Source organism: Syngnathus scovelli, unplaced genomic scaffold, assembly GCF_024217435.2.
Source record: "Syngnathus scovelli strain Florida unplaced genomic scaffold, RoL_Ssco_1.2 HiC_scaffold_32, whole genome shotgun sequence".
Classification (NCBI taxonomy): Eukaryota; Metazoa; Chordata; class Actinopteri; order Syngnathiformes; family Syngnathidae; genus Syngnathus; species Syngnathus scovelli.
In genome coordinates, this window is record NW_026061412.1 from 754,049 (window position 1) to 776,056 (window position 22,008).

Below are 22,008 nucleotides of genomic sequence, written 5' to 3' on the forward strand. Positions count from 1 at the left end.
AAGAGACAAATCAAACAATTGGAGGAGAAGTTTCTGTTTCTCTTTCTATTCTTCTCCTTGGCCTTCATTCTGTGGCCCTAACACCAGCTGGTGAGTGAGCTCCAGCGGCACCGCACTCGACACCTCCGATACACTGCCAGCCGGTCTCAGACGTTGGCAGACGCTCCGATGCCAACGTATACCCCCCGCCACGGTGACAGAGGCACCGCGTCACACCGGCGCTCATCCAATCAGAAGGCAGGAAAAGCAAATTCACATGCAGGGCACTTTTGAACCAGAAGAGAGCGCCACAAAAAACGGTTGTTGCCCCAAACGCGCACTAAAAAGGGTCAGAATAACAAGAGTCCCACTGGCCAGCCGGGGCCACCCGTCCAGCTGTTTCTTCAGGGGGGAAAAAAATTGGAGTCACCGGTGAGTACATTTTGCATTTAGCTCTGCTTTTCTGCTTCTGTCTTCAAGTGTGTGGCATCCTGCGATCAAAGATTCAGCCAACCCCAAAGCGGTTGACCTCAACGTCCTACCACCATGCCTACCAGAGCAGGTGACGTGATGCTTTGGACATCCTTCCGTCTCAGATGCCCAAAAGTACTCTTTGCCACATCTGCGGCAATACGGTGTCTTTTCAAAGGTGCAAATAAATCCAGCGTGGGCGGAACACGCACGTCTTCGGTTTTTCCCGCTTTGTTTGTGTGACAGCTGTTGTGAAAATTTTATACAAATAAAGTTGTATAGTACAGGTTTGGCCAAGCCGCAACTCCCGAACCGCATGCGGCTCTTTTATGTTCATATCAACATTTGTGTGTGTGTGTGTGTGTGTGGGGGGGGGGGGGGGTTGTGCGTGTTGGCTTCACTTGAGTTCAATTTGGTATTTTGGTCAAAAGCGCATGTGGTGAAATTCCACAAAGTAGGATGGGCAAACACATTTCTTTAAACTATGAGTGTCAATTGGGCTCTCGAAATGGCAGGGAAAAGATGCACAGCAAAACGAAAATACGTAGATGAACACAGGACGTTTTAATCAGAGTGGGAAAGTTTCTATTTTTTGTTGAACGTGATGGCAAACCATTCTGCCTGATATGTCAGACCTCAGCGCATTTCAAAGATTCAAATCTTCAGCGCCATGCACTTCAGCTTACTCCATGCTAACATTGATCAGGCGTCGAACCCGCAACATCATGCTTAAGAGGTGGCCATGCTAACCAGTGCGCCATTATGTCAACGCATAATAACTGTAAGTCTACTGATCAAAACAGCGGTTACTATATGACGTCGCTACGTCGTGGTCACGTGACGCAGACAAGACGTCAATGGACGTGGGCAGAGTTAACTTGTTTAAAAGGGAGTGGGCAGAAGAAATATTTAATTTATTTAAATCTATTTTGAGTGCACACCATTATGCCAATGCATAACAACTGTAAATCTACTAAACAAAACAGCGGTTGCTATATGACATCTGCCACGTCGTGGTCACGTGACATACGTGACGTCGATGGGCGTAACTTTCGCCGGAATTCAAATCCGCGGGGAGAGTTAACTTGTTTAAAAGAGAGTGGGCAGAAGAATTATTTAATTTATTTAAATCTATTTGGTGTGTGCGCCATTATGTCAATGCATAACAACTGTAAGTCTACTAAACAAAACAGCGGTTGCTATATGACGTCTGCCACGTCGTGGTCACGTGACGCGGACGTGACGTCGACGCCTACTTTACATCCCACCGATCACAGGACCCCTCGGCTGCATAACCGTGCCCCCTTCCCAACCAATCGGATTTGCTATACGCGAAAACGACGCCAATGGAAAGAGCTTCCGCCCAAATTTAAATCCGTGGGCGTGGCTCGCAGCAGGAAGTAGGAAAACGGCGGCGATGTTGACAAAGACACAGCGGATGGTAACATACGACTAACAAGAGAAATATTTTTATTTTCTGCTTGCAACTGGACCGTCCAGAGCGTACACGGTAAGTACAACTCATCGTTTTTAAAAAGAAGTACTTTTGTTGCCCTGAAAAGCGAGTGAGCGTGGCGTTTGTGGGGGACGTCGAATTTCGACGATTCTTTCTGGTCAACGGTTGTAAATGATTGTGTTGATTAAAAAAGAAAACTTGATGTAACTCTACTTTTAACTGCCGTTTCAGATAGATTTGGAATTGCATCACATCCAATTTTGCCTAGAGCGTACACGGTAAGTAACACTCATTGTGTTTAAGGAGATTTACGTTTGTAATAGCAGAAGTGTAGGCGCGTTGCGTTGTACGTGTGAAAATTGGTCGAGGCGAAATGTTAATGTTTAATTTCATTCCTTTAGGTTCCACGGTGTTTGTTGGCTGCAAGTTTTCCACTGCAAGAAGAGGCTCGTATCATTGACCAGGAGCGAGCTACAATGGTGAGTAGCCATAACATTTATGTTAAACACTTCCTATTTCATGTCTAACAGTACTTGATTTAACAAATAACCATAAATAAATACAGTGTGGGCACTGAAGTTAACATATGTGATTATACTGCCTAATCTGTCACCGAGTAGATTGTTGCAAAGTAATATAAGATCCAAAGTTGTAATTCAGAATAGTTTTCAAAAGAAGGCCATTAGAATTATATACAAGTCTGATTACCCTGAACAAGCTATTAATTAAATCACAAATTCTTCAATTCAAAGATTTGGTAGATTATCAGACAAATAATGTCTAACAGTAATTGATTTAACACATCACGATAAGTAGATTGAGTGTGGGCACTCTCAAGTTAACATATGTGATTATACTGCCTAATCTGTTACAGAGTATGTTGTTGCCAAGTAATGTAGAATAGATCCAAAGTAGTAATCCAGAATAGTTTTGAAGAGGCCATTAGAATGATAAACAAATCTGATTACCTTGAACATAATAACAAGCTAAGTGTTTAATATGTCCTATGAAGTCAAAATTGGGCACCATCATGTGGTGAAATTTGGAATTGCATCACATCCAATTTTGCCTGGGAACAAACAGATTACATAAATCTTAGTTTTGAATAAACCACTCCTTCTCAAACAAGTAAACTCTGCCCATTTTGCGCAGTAGATGTTCTGTTAATATCTAGTATTTATACAAAGTCATAATTTAAATTGCTTTCAACCTTCATTCATCGGTTCAACCAACATTACTCGCTCTTATTACCAACTTGTATTGATTTAACTAAGCGTTTAATACTTCCTATCAGGTCTCAAATCGAGATTTGGCAAAATACAATTTCAGCAAATCCAATTTTGCCAGGGAACAAAAATAGATTAAATAAACTAAATAAGTCCTCTTCCCATTAAATAAATCAGAAAAGTCTGTCTTGTAACCAGTCCTCTTCAAACAAGTAAAGTCTGCCCATTTTGTGCCGTAGATTTTGTGTCTATGCCTAGTATTTAAACAAAATCATAATTTAAACGACTTCTTTCCTTCATTCACTTTGGAAATTTGGAATTGCAGCAAATCGAATTTTGCCAGGGAACAAAAATAGATCAATTAAACTAAATAAGTCTTCTTCCCATTAAATAAATTAAAAAAGTCTGTCTTGTAACCAGTCCTTTTCAAACAAGTAAAGTCTGCCCATTTTGTGCCGTCGATTTTGTGTTTATGCCTAGTATTTATACAAAATCATAATTTAAAGGACTTCATTCCTTCATTCACTTTGGAAATTTGGAATTGCAGCACATCAAATTTTGCCTGGGAAGAAAAGTAGATTAAATAAATTTAATAAGTCTTACTACTTCCCATTAAATAAATTAAATACGTCTTACTTGTTTCCACTCCTTTTCAAAACAGTAGTTTAAAACGAGGGCCCTTCACTCAATCTTTAACCTCAACCCCGCACGTTGTGTTGTATCTGTGAATGTTGGTTGTGGCCAAATGATAGTTTTCTTTCATTCGTTTAGGTTCCAAGAAAACTTGATGTAACTCTACTTTTAACTGCCGTTTCAGATAAGCGGGTATTACGTCGCAGTCATGTGCCGCGGATATGACGTAATTGCCGGAACCTCCGCCAAAATTCAAATCTGTTGGCGCGATGGCCGTGAGCCACTGAGCAGCGACGATTATCAACAGAAATATCTTTATTTTCTGCTTGCAACTGGACCGTCTAGAGCGTACACGGTAAGTAACACTCATTGTGTTTAAGGAGATTTACGTTTGTAATAGCAGAAGTGTAGCCGCGTTGCGTTGTACGTGTGAAAATTGGTCGAGGCGAAATGTTAATGTTTAATTTCATTCCTTTAGGTTCCACGGTGTTTGTTGGCTGCAAGTTTTCCACTGCAAGAAGAGGCTCGTATCATTGACCAGGAGCGAGCTACAATGGTGAGTAGCCATTACATTTATGTTAAACACTTCCTATTTCATGTCTAACAGTACTTGATTTAACAAATAACCATAAATAAATACAGTGTGGGCACTGAAGTTAACATATGTGATTATACTGCCTAATCTGTCACCGAGTAGATTGTTGCAAAGTAATATAAGATCCAAAGTTGTAATTCAGAATAGTTTTCAAAAGAAGGCCATTAGAATTATATACAAGTCTGATTACCCTGAACATAACAACAAGCTATTAATTAAATCACAAATTCTTCAATTCAAAGATTTGGTAGATTATCAGACAAATAATGTCTAACAGTAATTGATTTAACACATCACGATAAGTAGATTGAGTGTGGGCACTCTCAAGTTAACATATATGATTATACTGCCTAATCTGTTACAGAGTATGTTGTTGCCAAGTAATGTAGAATAGATCCAAAGTAGTAATCCAGAATAGTTTTGAAGAGGCCATTAGAATAATAAACAAATCTGATTACCTTGAACATAATAACAAGCTAAGTGTTTAATATGTCCTATGAAGTCGAAATTGGGCACCGTCATGTGGTGAAATTTGGAATTGCATCACATCCAATTTTGCCTGGGAACAAACAGATTAAATAAATCTTAGTTTTGAATAAGCCACTCCTTCTCAAACAAGTAAACTCTGCCCATTTCGCGCAGTAGATGTTCTGTTAATATCTAGTATTTATACAAAGTCATAATTTAAATTGCTTTCAACCTTCATTCATCGGTTCAACCAACATTACTCGCTCTTACTACCAACTTGTATTGATTTAACTAAGCGTTTAATACTTCCTATCAGGTCTCAAGGCAAGATTTGGCAAAATACAGTTTCAACAAATCCAATTTTGCCAGGGAACAAAAATAGATTAAATAAACTAAATAAGTCTTCTTCCCAATAAATAAATCAGAAAAGTCTGTCTTGTAACCAGTCCTCTTCAAACAAGTAAAGTCTGCCCATTTTGTGCCGTAGATTTTGTGTCCATGCCTAGTATTTAAACAAAATCATAATTTAAACGACTTCTTGCCTTCATTCACTTTGGAAATTTGGAATTGCAGCAAATCGAATTTTGCCAGGGAACAAAAATAGATCAATTAAACTAAGTCTTCTTCCCATTAAATAAATTAAAAAAGTCTGTCTTGTAACCAGTCCTTTTCAAACAAGTAAAGTCTGCCCATTTTGTGCCGTCGATTTTGTGTTAATGCCTAGTATTTATACAAAATCATAATTTAAAGGACTTCATTCCTTCATTCACTTTGGAAATTTGGAATTGCAGCACATCAAATTTTGCCTGGGAAGAAAAGTAGATTAAATAAATTTAATAAGTCTTACTACTTCCCATTAAATAAATTAAATACGTCTTACTTGTTCCCACTCCTTTTCAAAACAGTAGTTTAAAACGAGGGCCCTTCACTCAACCTTTAACCCTATTTATTCACCTTCTAGGCTAAGTGTTAAAGGCTAAGTGTTAAAGGCTAAGTGTTAAAGGCTAAGTGTTAAAGGCTAAGTGTTAAAGGCTAAGTGTTAAAGGCTAAGTGTTAAAGGCTAAGTGTTAAAGGCTAAGTGTTAGAGGCTAAGTGCCAGAGGCTAGGCGCCAGAGGCGAGTTTTTGTGGGCTGAAGTTTTAGTGGGGTTAGTGTGAATACAATCCAAAAGAATACAACAGAATACAATACAATAGAATATAATACATAGATTAAATTCAATAGCTCTTACTACTTCCCATTAAATAAATTAAATACGTCTTACTTGTTCCCAATCCTTTTCAAAAAAGTAGTTTAAAACGAGGGCCCTTCACTCAACCTTTAACCTCAACCCCGCACGTCACATTGTGTTGTATCTGTGAATGTTGGTTGTGGCCAACTGATAGTTTTCTTTCATTCGTTTAGGTTCCACAGTGTTTTTTTTGGCTATGTTTTCCACTTTCAGAAGGATGAAAATACAAAGTACAACGCTTGGACGTGGGCGAAGACGTCACCGGTGAGTCCTTCCTTCCTATTTATTTACCTTCTAGATGCTAGAGGCTAAGTGTTAGAGGCTAAGTGTTAGAGGCTAAGTGTTAAAGGCAACACAATACGAACAACACAACACAATACGAACAACTCAAAACAATATGAACAACACAATATGAACAACACAATACGAACAACACAACACAATACGAACAACACAACACAATACGAACAACACAACACAATACGAACAACACAACACATTACGAACAACACAACACAATACGAACAACACAACGATACTGCACTGAACAACACGATACCGCACTGAGAAACACGATACCGCACTGAACAACACGATACCGCACTGAACAACACCATGCCGCACTGAACACCATGCCACACTGAACAACACCATCCCGCACTGAACAACACCATGCCGCACTAAACAACACCATGCCGCACTGAACAACACCATGCCTCACTGAACGACACCATGCCGCACTGAAAGACACCATGCCGCACTGAACGACACCATGCCGCACTGAAAGACACCATCCCGCACTGAACACCATGCCGCACTGAACAACACCATCCTGCACTGAACAACACCATCCCGCACTGAACAACAACATGCCGCACTGAACAACACAGTGCCGCACTGAACAACACCATGCCGCACTGAACAACACCATGCCGCACTGAACAACACCATGCCGCACTGAACAACATTATGCCGCACTGAACAACACCATGCCGCACTGAACAACACCATCCTGCACTGAACAACACCATTCCGCATTGAACACCATGCCGCACTGAACAACACCATCCCGCACTGAACAACACCATCCCGCACTGAACAACATTATGCCGCACTGAACAACATTATGCCGCACTGAACAACACCATGCCGCACTGAACAACACCATGCCGCACTGAACAACACCATGCCGCACTGAACAACATTATAACGCACTGAACAACACCATCCCGCACCGAACAACACCATCCCGCACTGAACAACACCATGCCGCACTAAACAACATTATGCCGCACTGAACAACATTATGCCGAAATGAACAACACCATGCCGCACTGAACAACACCATGCCGCACTGAACAACACCATGCCGCACTGAACAACACCATGCCGCACTGAACAACACGATCCCGCATTGAACACCATCCCGCACTGAACAACACCATGCCGCACTGAACAACACCATGCCGCACTGAACAACACCATGCCGCACTGAACAACACCATGCCGCACTGAACAACACCATTCCGCACTGAACAACACCATGCCGCACTGAACAACATTATGCTGCACTGAACAACACCATGCCGCACTGAACAACAACATGCCGCACTGAAAAACATTATGCCGCACTGAAAAACACCATGCCGCACTGAACAACACCATCCCGAACTGAACAACACCATGCCGCATTGAACAACACCATGCCGCACTGAACAACACCATCCTGCACTGAACAACACCATCCCGCACTGAACAACACCATGCCGCACTGAACAACACCATGCCGCACTGAACAACACCATGCCGCAATGAACAACACCATCCCGCACTGAACAACATTATGCCGCACTGAACAACATTATGCCGCACTGAACAACATTATGCCGCACTGAACAACATTATGCCGCACTGAACAACATTATGCCGCACTGAACAACATTATGCCGCACTGAACAACACCATGCCGCACTGAACAACACCATGCCGCACTGAACAACACCATGCCGCACTGAACAACACCATGCCGCACTGAACAACACGATCCCGCATTGAACAACACCATGCCGCACTGAACAACACCATCCTGCACTGAACAACACCATCCCGCACTGAACAACACCATGCCGCACTGAACAACATTATGGCGCACTGAACAACATTATGCCGCACTGAACAACACCATGCCGCACTGAACAACACCATGCCGCACTGAACAACACCATGCCGCACTGAACAACACCATCCCGCACTGAACAACACCATGCCGCACTGAGCAACACCATGCCGCACTGAACAACACCATCCCGCACTGAACAACACCATGCCGCACTGAACAACACCATTCCGCACTGAACAACACCATGCCGCACTGAACAACATTACGCTGCACTGAACAACACCATGCCGCACTGAACAACACCATGTCGCACTGAACAACACCATGCCGCATTGAACAACACCATGCCGCATTGAACAACACCATGCCGCACTGAACAACACCATCCTGCACTGAACAACACCATGCCGCATTGAACAACACCATGCCGTACTGAACAACACCATCCTGCACTGAACAACACCATCCCGCACTGAACAACACCATCCCGCATTGAACAACACCATCCTGCACTGAACAACACCATGCTGCACTGAACAACACCATGCCGCACTGAACAACACCATGCCGCACTGAACAACACCATGCCGCACTGAACAACACCATCCTGCACTGAACAACACCATCCCGCACTGAACAACACCATGCCGCATTGAACAACACCATGCCGCATTGAACAACACCATCCTGCACTGAACAACACCATCCTGCACTGAACAACACCATGCCGCACTGAACAACACCATGCCGCACTGAACAACACCATGCCGCACTGAACAACACCATGCCGCACTGAACAACACCATGCCGCACTGAACAACATTATGCCGCACTGAACAACATTATGTCGCACTGAACAACACCATGCCGCACTGAACAACACCATGCTGCACTGAACAACATTATGCCGCACTGAAAAACACCATGCCGCACTGAACAACACCATCCCGCACTGAACAACACCATGCCGCATTGAACAACACTATGCCGCACTGAACAACACCATGCTGCACTGAACAACACCATGCTGCACTGAACAACACGATCCTGCATTGAACAACACCATGCCGCACTGAACAACACCATCCTGCACTGAACAACACCATCCTGCACTGAACAACACCACCCCGTACTGAACAACACGATCCCGCATTGAACAACACCATCCCACACTGAACAACACCATGCCGCACTGAACAACACCATTCCGCACTGAACAACACCATGCCGCACTGAACAACACCATGCCGCACTGAACAACACCATGCCGCACTGAACAACACCATGCCGCATTGAACAACACCATGCCGCACTGAACAACACCATCCTGCACTGAACAACACCATCCCGCACTGAACAACACCATGCCGCATTGAACAACACCATGCCGCACTGAACAACACCATCCTGCACTGAACAACACCATCCCGCACTGAACAACACCATGCCGCACTGAACAACATTATGGCTTACTGAACAACATTATGCCGCACTGAACAACACCATGCCGCACTGAACAACACCATGCCGCACTGAACAACACCATGCCGCACTGAACAACATTATGCCGCACTGAACAACATTATGCCGCACTGAACAACACCATGCCGCACTGAACAACACCATGCCGCACTGAACAACACCATGCCGCACTGAACAACACGACGTCGCACTGAACAACACGACGCCGCACAGAACAACACGACGCCGCACAGAATAACACAATACCGCACAGAACAACACAATACCGCACAAACAGTTTTAGATAATATTACGTCGCAGTCATGTGACGCGGACATGACGTCAATAGGCGGAACTCACGGCAAAATTATAATCCGTGGGCGTGGCTTGCAACAGGAAGTAGGAAAGCGGCAATTCTGGCAAACAAGACACAGCGGTTAGTAACACGATGACTTACAAGGCAAATATTTTTGTTTTCAGCTTGCAACTTGACCGTCTAGAGCGTACAAGGTAATTACAACTGTTTTTTTTTAGCCCTGAAAAGCAAGGGAGTGTGGCGTTTGGGAGGAATGTCGAACTCGGCGTCTGCTTCCAGCCACAGACGCCAAATTTCGACGATTATTTCGACTGGTCAACGGTTGTAAATTATTGCGTTGACTAAAAACTTTATTTAACTCTACTCTTAACTTTGCCGTTTCAGATATGCGGGTATTACACCGCGGAAATGACGTCAATAGGCTGAACTCTCGCCAAAATTCAAATCTGTGGGCGCAATGGCCTTGAGCGAGACACCGGATACAAACACGACGATTATCAACAGAAATATCTTTATTTTCTGCTTGCAAGTGGACCGTCTAGAGCGTACACGGTAAGTACAACTCATTGTGTTTAAAAAGATTTACGTTTGTGTAGTTTGCGTTGCGTTGTATCTGTGAATGTTGGTTTAGGCTAAATGTTAATGTTTAATTTCATTCCTTTAGGTTCCACGGTGTTTGTTGGCTGTATGTTTTCCACTGCAAGAAGAGGCTCGTATCATTGACCAGCAGGAGCTACAATGGTGAGTACCCCTTTCGTCTTCCATTTATGTTAAACACTTCCTATTTCATGTCTAACAGTACTCGATTTAACAAATAACCATAAATAAATACAGTGTGGGCAGTCACGTTAACATATGTGATTATCCTGCCTAATATGTTTATCACAAATATGTCACTAATCACTAATATGTTTATTTGTTTATCACAACACCTTTGGACCTTCAGCAATCGATTATTTCCCTTCATCTACATAGAGACAGAACGATGGTGTCTTAAACATCTCATTCATTTCACCAAATAACTTCACGCAGGTGGATAACGGCCGTCTCGGTCACGCTATGTTGCGTGATGCAGTTTTGAAGAACCAAATGCATTTATTCAATGAATAAGTCAAGCTAGTTCTATGTTTATGATGTTGTAAGTTACGGTACCGATTGAAGTTGAGTTCGAAGCCAGTGGAAAACAGCGCTGCGTTTGTGCTCTCCAGGTACAAATGTTGTGATCTCTGACTGACGACCGGGCGAGACTCGAGTAAGAGATGTCCAAACGAGCTCCGGCAGGGCGGGCCAAGGCGGAGCGAACGGACGCCCTTCAGGCCGCCAATGACGAGCTGAGAACCAAACTGATGGACGTCCAGTTAGAACTTCAGCAGGAGAAGAACAAGGTGAAAACCTCAACAGACAGACACTGCCTGCCTCCCTGCCTGCCTCCCTGCCTGCCTCCCTGCCTGCCTCCCTCCCTCCCAGTTTTCCCGATGTAGATTAGACATGCGTGTGCCATGACTGTGTCAGCCTACATCAACAAATGCACCGAGGACGTCAGCACCACTAAGAATATCATCACCCGGGGCAACCAACGACCCTGGATGACTGAGGAGGTACGTCAAACGCTACGAGCGCGGAACTCTGCCTTCAAGTCTGGCGACAAGGAGACACTGAGGACAGCGAGAGCCAACTTGAACCGTGCCATCAGGATAGCGAAGCGAGACCGCAGTCGAAAATTTCAGGATCGTTTCCACGACGTCAAAAACATCAGGAGTATGTGGCAAGGCATACGGGCGATTACAGACGACAACTCACCCTCCCCCCCCCGGTGGGTGTAGTTGATGCTGACTTTCTAAATGGTCTAAATAACTTCTTTGGGAGGTTCGAGGCACTAAACGGCACTCCAGCAGTTAAAACTGTCCCCCATCAGGAAGAGGAGGTACTCTGCCTTGACTCCGCCGATGTGTTGAAGACCCTGAGGAGAGTCAACCCCTGTAAGGCCCCTGGCCCGGACAACATTCCTGGGCGTGTGTTCAGGGAATGTGCAAGTCATCTGGCTGGGGTCATCACAGACATTTTTAACACCTCGCTGGGCCAAGCCACAGTGCCGGCGTGCTTTAAGACTGCCTCCATCATTCCGGTGCCGAAGAAACCTCAAATCACCTCATTTAATGATTACCGGCCTGTTGCACTGACTCCGGTTATGATGAAGTGCTTCGAAAGGCTGCTTAAAGGTCACATCGTTTCCAGACTCCCCCTATTATTTGACCCGTTCCAGTTTGCCGACCGGCAAAACCGCTCCACTCAGGAAGCCATCTCCTCCGTTCTTCACCTGAGCCTGGCTCACCTGGAGGAGAAGAACACCCATGTGCGGAGGCTGTTCCTGGACTTCAGCTCAGCGTTTAACACCATCATCCCACAGCATCTGGTAGGAAAATTGGAACACCTGGGCTTCAACACCCCCCTTCGCAACTGGCTGCTAGACTTCCTCACCAACAGACCTCAGTCAGTCCGGGTCGGACAGAACACCTCTGATGTCATCACCCTCAGCACAGGCTCCCTTCAGGGCTGCGTCCTGAGCCCCCTGCTGTGCACCCTGATGACACACGACTGCGTCCTCAGGTTCACCACCAATCACATCGTGAAGTCAGCAGACGACACAACGGTGGTGGGGCTCATCAGAGACAACAACGACCTGGACTACAGAGAGGAGGTGGAGCAGCTGGTGGGCTGGTGCAGAGAAAACAGCCTGATCCTGAATGAGGAGAAGATGAAGGAGATCATCGTCGACTTCAGGAAAAAACAGCCTCACCACGCTCCACTGATCATCAACAGCTCAGCTGCGGAGGTGGTCAGCAGCACCAAATTCCTGGGGGTCCACATCACAGAAGACCTCACCTGGACTATGAACACTACGGCACTGGTCAAGAGGGCACAGAAGCGCTTGTACTTCCTGCGGAGGATGAGGAGAGCCCACCTGCCCCCACCCATCATGAGGACGTTCTACAGGAGCACCATAGAGAGCATTCTGACAAGCTGTCTCTCTGTGTGGTGTGGAGGCTGCACCGCCTCCGATTGGAAGAACGTGAGGAGAGTGGTGAGGACAGCAGAGAGGATCATAGGGGCTCCTCTTCCCTCCATTCAGGACATTTCATCTCAGCGCTGCATGTCCCGTGCCCGTAACATCATCAATGACCCATCACACCCCCACCATGGACTGTTCTCCCTGCTGCCCTCTGGGAAGAGGTTTGCAGCATCCGCTGCAGGTCCACCAGGTTCTGCAACAGCTTTTTCCCTGCTGTCATCAGACTGTTGAACACTAGAACTGTTGAGCTCTAAACTGAACTCTGCATCACACATTCACAGAACTGTACTTTATGACACTACGGACCTCTATCTTGCACTATCTCGCACTACCAACTTTACTGAACTTGTATAAACCCTTTAAATAGAAGTTTAATACATGGTTTAGCATTCCTCTGCACACTCTTGAATACTGTTTTGCCTACTTGCACTATTGCATAATTATCACTGCTGCACTTTATACTTATTTTTAATATATATATATATATATATATATATATATATATATATATATATATATATATATATATATATATATATATATATATATATATATATAGTATATGTATATATATATATTTTCATAGGATATGTTACTTCTATTCAACTGCAATATCACTACTTTGTTGTAAGACGTATGCAACGGAATTTCGTTTTGTATGCACCATGTGCAGACAAGATGACAATAAAGTTTGTCTAAGTCTAAGTCATGTCAGGTCAGCTGTCTGGAGAGAGAGAGAAGTCAGGACCTGCGGGCGGAGCACCACCGTGCCACCGCCGCCATGACGGAACTCAAAAGCAAACTCCATGAGGAGAAGCAGAAAGAGTTAGCCATTACCAGGGAGACATTACTGCGGCAGCATGAAATGGAGCTGATGAGAGTGATCAAAATCAAAGATGGAGAGATCCAGCGACTGAATGCCTTGGTCCTCAGCCTGAGGGACGGCTCCATGGACAAGGTGATCCGCTCTATCCGTGTCTGACTATCCGCACGCCACGTCGGGCTTCGATGCGGCCGCTACCGTATTGTGTAGCTTGTCCCCAGTAAGCGTCGCGGCGCTCCGTTGCGGTCTCAACGGCCCGGTGTGGCGCAATGTCTGCTCAGGTGAGGAGGGGGGGCGCTTTGCTGGCGGAGGTGGAGGAGACGCGGCGGTGTCGGGAGACCGAGCGGTGTCGCCTTCACCAGGAGCGCGGAAGAAGCCCTGGCAGCGGCCCAGCAGGCCTGGCAGTCCCGAGCGGCCGAGCTCCGATCGGCTCATCACCAGCATCGGGAGGAGCTGAGCCGAACCAAGAGAGACTGCGAGAGGGAGATCCGCCGACTGGTAGGACTGATCAGATGCGCGGTGCGTGGCTATGTTCCCAATTTCGTTGTATACCTGCAGTGCAATGACACCTAAGGCATTCTATTCTATTCTATTTCACAAGAAGAAAATGTCCGGTTGCTCGCTTCGCTTTTGTCACAGCAAAGGTGTTCTAGTCGATTCAAGAAAAAAATTGGCCGGTTGCTCTCTTTGTTTTTGTCACAATTCTGGCAAATGAGTTTGCCCGCCTGCCTGAGCGCTCCCCGTTTGTACATCCAGACGGATGAGATCAAGCTGAAAGACAGAGCGGTTAGTGTTTTGGATGAAGCCCTGGGGCCGGCCACGTCCACCGCCTTCAGCTGCAGACTCAGGCTGCCGAGCAGCAGATCGCTGCCCTGAGGGATTCCCAAAGGGCGGGCCTAAACTACCCTGGAAGTGGGGTCAACGCCGCTACTAGCAATCCTCTTCATTGCGTAAGCCACCTCATCACACACTTGCAGTACGCATGACTTAGTTCGTTGCTGGAGGAAGGTAGCACAAAAACAGTTTTGAACTTTGAACGAGTGCTTGTGTGTGTGTGTTGCGGGGCGTTTTCAGTCTCAGGAGGATCGGGACACGCGACGGTTTCATCTGAAAATCGCTGAGCTCAGCGCAGTCATCAGGAAACTGGAGGATCGAAACGCCCTGCTTTCTGAAGAGCGCAATGAACTGGTAATTTATTGACGGCACGCTTGAAGGTTTGCGCTACGTTTGATGCGCGCCATCCAGCGAGGCACCCATTGCGCTTGCTTATTAGTTGAGCGGCGCGGCGAGTCGGTTGCCTGGTAGATGTCTTTTATTGGGAGCCAAAGCCACGATTCCGTTCAAACCGATGCAAAAGAAATGGATACGTTCTGGCCCGCGTGTTGTGCGTCTTTCACATCCCGCACTTCATGCTTGCAGCTAAAGCGACTGAGAGAAACAGAAAGCCAGTTTCTGCCACTCCTGTACAAAAACAAACGCCTGAGCAGGAAGAATGAAGAACTCTCGCTGGTGCTGTGTCGCCTTGAAAACAAAGTGCGCTTTGTCACCCAGGAGAACGAGGAGATGGCAAGCTTGGTAAGTCGACGCGGACAACGGCGGCGTGCCAACAGAGTCCACTGCATTTGTGTTCCACAGAGAAGGCCTAGTTCGCTCAATGACCTGGACCGCGGTTGCGGCCAGCAGGACGGTGAAATGGAGTTCCTTCAAGTTGTGGAGCAGCGGCACATCATCGACGACTTGTCCAAGGTCTTCAGGCAGGCGACTCGGTGCACGTACGGCAGCGCCGCGCTCGCTCGCTGTCGCCAGGAAACCTTTTCCGTCCAAAGCTTGGCCGGCGGCCGCCATCCAAAAAATTGGCCCCTTAAATTCCGACCTTTCAAGCAGGAGCATTGTGCGCACGCGTTTGAACACGCTTTAGACTTGTTTTGCCGTTTTCAGCAGCTCAAAGCTCCCGTTTTGTCAGCGCCTTTGCCACTCGCTGTGCGCTGAAAACGACGGACTTGCCCGGCTGCTCAGCCCGTCAACCATGAGCCGCGAGCGCGACGTCATTGTCCGTAGGCAGCTAGTGGCAAAATGCACCCTGTTAGAGTTGCGCTCGCTCCAACTTATTTTGCAAGAACCACACGGGAGACAAGTAAGTTCTTTTGGACACCTGCAGGTGGAGAGTCCATCCGTTGTACGAATGAAGTCTGACTCTCGGCTCCTGCACGAGCATTTTAATTAAGAGAAACAGGGTGGGTGTAAGAGTGGATTGAATAGAGGAAGCCCTTGACCTCTAGTCAAAACATAGCAAGGGGTGTTTTACGACTTTGTGTAGGAAGGGATAAGCGATAGGGATAAATAAGGGATAAATAATATTATTTATTACAGGTCGCAGTCAAAGTCAAAGCAACACAATGATACGATAAAGATAATCTGGAAAACCCTGACACACCCTGTAGTTGTCACTTTTGGAAAAGACGAGCGTCCCTCCAATCATCGCCGGTGACGTGTTTTTCAGGCTCTGGAGACAGGAGCTCATGTCAGAAATGTCATTGTGAGTCGCGTTTGTTTCTGCGCCGGAGCCGTTCGTTCCCTTTGCATCCAAAGAATCTCAAAGGCGGATTATTTGTGTCGACAGGAGAGAGATTTGCTGCTACGATACCGACGTCGAGAATCTCTGAGGAGGAACAAAGCGTGAGGTCCTGCAAGGTGAGTCTGTTTGTTTGCGGCTGCTTGGTGTTGCGCAAGATGAAATGGCCTTTTTCTCGCTATCGTTCCTCTCGTCGATTCATCGTGAGGTGTCGCTTCAGTTTGTTCAGAGAGATGTTTGCTTCCGCGCCCGCAGGTCATCGAAACATTTTACGGCTACGACGAAGACGTGTTGGTGGACCCGGACGGATCGTCCTTGTCTTTTCACACCGACAGAACCCCCGACACGGAACCCGAAGAGGTAGCCCGCCATTTCTGCCAGCGTATTGGCACCAAACATTCCTCTTCAGCCTGGAATCGGACTCGTCTTTGCGTCGCGGGTGCTTTGTCGCCGGTCTGACTGATTCTGGTACTAGTGCTGTGTTGCATTGGTGTGTGCATGAAGAGGCGGAGCTTCGCTACCGCCAGCTGACGCAAGAATATCAAGCGCTGCAACGAGCCTACGCTCTGCTAGCCCAGACCAGCGAAGGGGACTACGACGCCGAGAAGGAGATCAAGGTGGCGCCCCTTCCCGCAACCCCCGGCCGGGTCGCAGCCTCCCCGTTCTCACCCAGCCTCGGGTGTTCTCTGGTCTGAAAGGAGGAGGAGGAGGAGCCTCCCTCCTCCTCCTTTCAGACCAGAGAAAAGCTGATGGTAGAAATGGGTCACTATCAAAGCAGAGTAGCAGATCTGGAGTCAGCGCTGAAGCAACAAGGACAGGTAAGCTCATCAATGAGCACACCTTTTTCTCAGACAAAATAGCTACATTCTTCAGTCACTCATCCGTCTGGCATTACTGGACCAACCCCCCCCCCCCCCCCCCCCCCGAACGTGGCTGGGAAAATGCGGAGAAAAGCAAATGTCATTTTCCAGTCAACCAAAGAATTTGTGGATGAAAATGACACAACATTCCAAAGCTGTCCACGCGTTTGTCTCTTCTAGAATGTCAAGTGGGTGGAGGAGAAGCAGCTGCTGCGTCAGAGCAATCAGCAGTTGGCCGAAAAGGTGACGGAAAGAAAGGCGCTGGGCGGAGTCGCTTGGCGTCACACCTGTCGGGAAGCCCCGCAGATGAGGTCTGACTGTCTTTTCAGGTCAGGCGGATGGAGGCGGAAGAAGCGCGTCTGAAAGAGCACATCCAGGATATCCGAGACCAAAACGAACTGCTTGAGTTCCGCATCCTGGAGCTGGAGGTGGGAAGACTCGCACAAGCGTGTTGAGGCCAGAGATGTGACGGACGGACGGACGGACGGACGGACGGACGGACGGACGGACGGACGGACGGACGGACGGACGGATGCATGCCTCTGCCTTTCAGGAGAGGGAGTGGCGCTCCCCCGTCTTGAAGTTTCTGCAAGTCCGTTTCCCAGACGGCCTCAGCCCTTTGCAGATCTACTGCGAGGCCGAGGGCGTGAGCGTACGTAAGGCGTCCCTCGCAACCCTAACCTTAACCCGAGGTCCCAGAACACCTTACATTGCTCCTTGCGCCTTTCCCCCGGACATCGTCATCAGTGATCTGATGAAGAAGCTGGACATCCTGGGCTATAACGCCGTAAGTGTATGTCGAACTCCTTATGTTCGCACTCCACGAGACTCGGCGGCTCAAATGTGACTTTTGGAAGGCTTTGCGCTGAAAGAAGCTTGTTGACGCTGTGCCTTTGGGCTCTTGCAGAATCTCACCAACGAGGAGCAGGTGGTCGTGATTCACGCCAGGACCCTTCTCACCCTAGCCGAGAAGGTAACGCGCACGTCCACGCACGCTCTCGCATTCTGCTTATGTGACAGCAGCCTTTCCTCAGTGGTTAGAATACATCAAAGTGACCAAGTCAGCACTTCAACAGAAGATGTTGGACATTGAAAGTGAGAAGGTAGACAGACACGCGACATCAGCCAAGGGGAACCGGCAATGTGCCCCAACAATTCTGACCTTGAGCTGTGCTAGGATATGTTCTGCAAGCAGAAGGGCTACCTGGATGAAGAGTTGGACTTCAGGAAGTGTTCCATGGACCAGGCTCATAAGGTAAGCCGCCCTCAAATCTCCCGCCGGACCACTGATGGACGAGGATTGCGGCCCAGAGGATCCTGGAGCTGGAGGCCATGTTGTACGAGGCGCTACCGCAGCGGGACTGCCCCGCCACGGACGGCGAAAAAGCCAGCCACGCTGGCGTGAATGACGTGCTGACGGCGGATCAGAGAGAAGAGCTTAGGAGCGCCGTGGACCAATGGAAGCGAGCCCTGATGTGCGAGTTGAGGGAGCGCGACGCTTGCATCCTCCAAGAGAGAATGGATCTGCTGCACAGCGCGCAACAGGTAAGGGCCCAAAGCCAGCCCGGCACTTACTTGCACGCTTACTGGCTTTTAAATGCCACTTTCCATTTGTCCGTCCTAGAGGAACAAAGAGCTGAAAGAATTCATCGAAGCTCAGAAGAGACAAATCAAACAATTGGAGGAGAAGTTTCTGTTTCTCTTTCTATTCTTCTCCTTGGCCTTCATTCTGTGGCCCTAACACCAGCTGGTGAGTGAGCTCCAGCGGCACCGCACTCGACACCTCCGATACACTGCCAGCCGGTCTCAGACGTTGGCAGACGCTCCGATGCCAACGTATACCCCCCGCCACGGTGACAGAGGCACCGCGTCACACCGGCGCTCATCCAATCAGAAGGCAGGAAAAGCAAATTCACATGCAGGGCACTTTTGAACCAGAAGAGAGCGCCACAAAAAACGGTTGTTGCCCCAAACGCGCACTAAAAAGGGTCAGAATAACAAGAGTCCCACTGGCCAGCCGGGGCCACCCGTCCAGCTGTTTCTTCAGGGGGGAAAAAAATTGGAGTCACCGGTGAGTACATTTTGCATTTAGCTCTGCTTTTCTGCTTCTGTCTTCAAGTGTGTGGCATCCTGCGATCAAAGATTCAGCCAACCCCAAAGCGGTTGACCTCAACGTCCCACCACCATGCCTACCAGAGCAGGTGACGTGATGCTTTGGACATCCTTCCTCAGATGCCCAAAAGTACTCTTTGCCACATCTGCGGCAATACGGTGTCTTTTCAAAGGTGCAAATAAATCCAGCGTGGGCGGAACACGCACGTCTTCGGTTTTTCCCGCTTTGTTTGTGTGACAGCTGTTGTGAAAATTTTATACAAATAAAGTTGTATAGTACAGGTTTGGCCAAGCCGCAACTCCCGAACCGCATGCGGCTCTTTTATGTTCATATCAACATTTGTGTGTGTGTGTGTGGGGGGGGGGGGGGGGGTTGTGCGTGTTGGCTTCACTTGAGTTCAATTTGGTATTTTGGTCAAAAGCGCATGTGGTGAAATTCCACAAAGTAGGATGGGCAAACACATTTCTTTAAACTATGAGTGTCAATTGGGCTCTCGAAATGGCAGGGAAAAGATGCACAGCAAAACGAAAATACGTAGATGAACACAGGACGTTTTAATCAGAGTGGGAAAGTTTCTATTTTTTGTTGAACGTGATGGCAAACCATTCTGCCTGATATGTCAGACCTCAGCGCATTTCAAAGATTCAAATCTTCAGCGCCATGCACTTCAGCTCACTCCATGCTAACATTGATCAGGCGTCGAACCCGCAACATCATGCTTAAGAGGTGGCCATGCTAACCAGTGCGCCATTATGTCAACGCATAATAACTGTAAGTCTACTGATCAAAACAGCGGTTACTATATGACGTCGCTACGTCGTGGTCACGTGACGCAGACAAGACGTCAATGGACGTGGGCAGAGTTAACTTGTTTAAAAGGGAGTGGGCAGAAGAAATATTTAATTTATTTAAATCTATTTTGAGTGCACACCATTATGCCAATGCATAACAACTGTAAATCTACTAAACAAAACAGCGGTTGCTATATGACATCTGCCGCGTGTGGTCACGTGACAGACGTCACGTGATGGGCAGAACTTCCGCCGGAATTCAAATCCGCGGGGAGAGTTAACTTGTTTAAAAGGGAGTGGGCAGAAGAATTATTTAATTTATTTAAATCTATTTGGAGTGTGCGCCATTATGTCAATGCATAACAACTGTAAGTCTACTAAACAAAACAGCGGTTGCTATATGACGTCTGCCACGTCGTGGTCACGTGACGCGGACGTGACGTCGACGCCTACTTTACATCCCACCGATCACAGGACCCCTCGGCTGCATAACCGTGCCCCCTTCCCAACCAATCGGATTTGCTATACGCGAAAACGACGCCAATGGAAAGAGCTTCCGCCCAAATTTAAATCCGTGGGCGTGGCTCGCAGCAGGAAGTAGGAAAACGGCGGTGATGTTGACAAAGACACAGCGGATGGTAACATACGACTAACAAGAGAAATATTTTTATTTTCTGCTTGCAACTGGACCGTCCAGAGCGTACACGGTAAGTACAACTCATCGTTTTTAAAAAGAAGTACTTTTGTTGCCCTGAAAAGCGAGTGAGCGTGGCGTTTGTGGGGGACGTCGAATTTCGACGATTCTTTCTGGTCAACGGTTGTAAATGATTGTGTTGATTAAAAAAGAAAACTTGATGTAACTCTACTTTTAACTGCCGTTTCAGATAGATTTGGAATTGCATCACATCCAATTTTGCCTAGAGCGTACACGGTAAGTAACACTCATTGTGTTTAAGGAGATTTACGTTTGTAATAGCAGAAGTGTAGCCGCGTTGCGTTGTACGTGTGAAAATTGGTCGAGGCGAAATGTTAATGTTTAATTTCATTCCTTTAGGTTCCACGGTGTTTGTTGGCTGCAAGTTTTCCACTGCAAGAAGAGGCTCGTATCATTGACCAGGAGCGAGCTACAATGGTGAGTAGCCATAACATTTATGTTAAACACTTCCTATTTCATGTCTAACAGTACTTGATTTAACAAATAACCATAAATAAATACAGTGTGGGCACTGAAGTTAACATATGTGATTATACTGCCTAATCTGTCACCGAGTAGATTGTTGCAAAGTAATATAAGATCCAAAGTTGTAATTCAGAATAGTTTTCAAAAGAAGGCCATTAGAATTATATACAAGTCTGATTACCCTGAACAAGCTATTAATTAAATCACAAATTCTTCAATTCAAAGATTTGGTAGATTATCAGACAAATAATGTCTAACAGTAATTGATTTAACACATCACGATAAGTAGATTGAGTGTGGGCACTCTCAAGTTAACATATATGATTATACTGCCTAATCTGTTACAGAGTATGTTGTTGCCAAGTAATGTAGAATAGATCCAAAGTAGTAATCCAGAATAGTTTTGAAGAGGCCATTAGAATAATAAACAAATCTGATTACCTTGAACATAATAACAAGCTAAGTGTTTAATATGTCCTATGAAGTCGAAATTGGGCACCGTCATGTGGTGAAATTTGGAATTGCATCACATCCAATTTTGCCTGGGAACAAACAGATTAAATAAATCTTAGTTTTGAATAAGCCACTCCTTCTCAAACAAGTAAACTCTGCCCATTTCGCGCAGTAGATGTTCTGTTAATATCT

The 22,008-nt window shown here is 46.6% G+C and overlaps 1 long non-coding RNA gene across 1 annotated transcript; it reads left to right on the forward strand.

Moving 5' to 3' along the window:
- Positions 1-18,914: 18,914 nt before the first annotated feature.
- LOC137840017 (uncharacterized) lies at positions 18,915-19,608 on the forward strand. The gene is made up of 2 exons (XR_011086408.1): positions 18,915-19,029; positions 19,399-19,608. It is a non-coding gene; the product is annotated as an uncharacterized lncRNA (long non-coding RNA).
- The last annotated feature ends 2,400 nt before the right edge of the window (positions 19,609-22,008 follow it).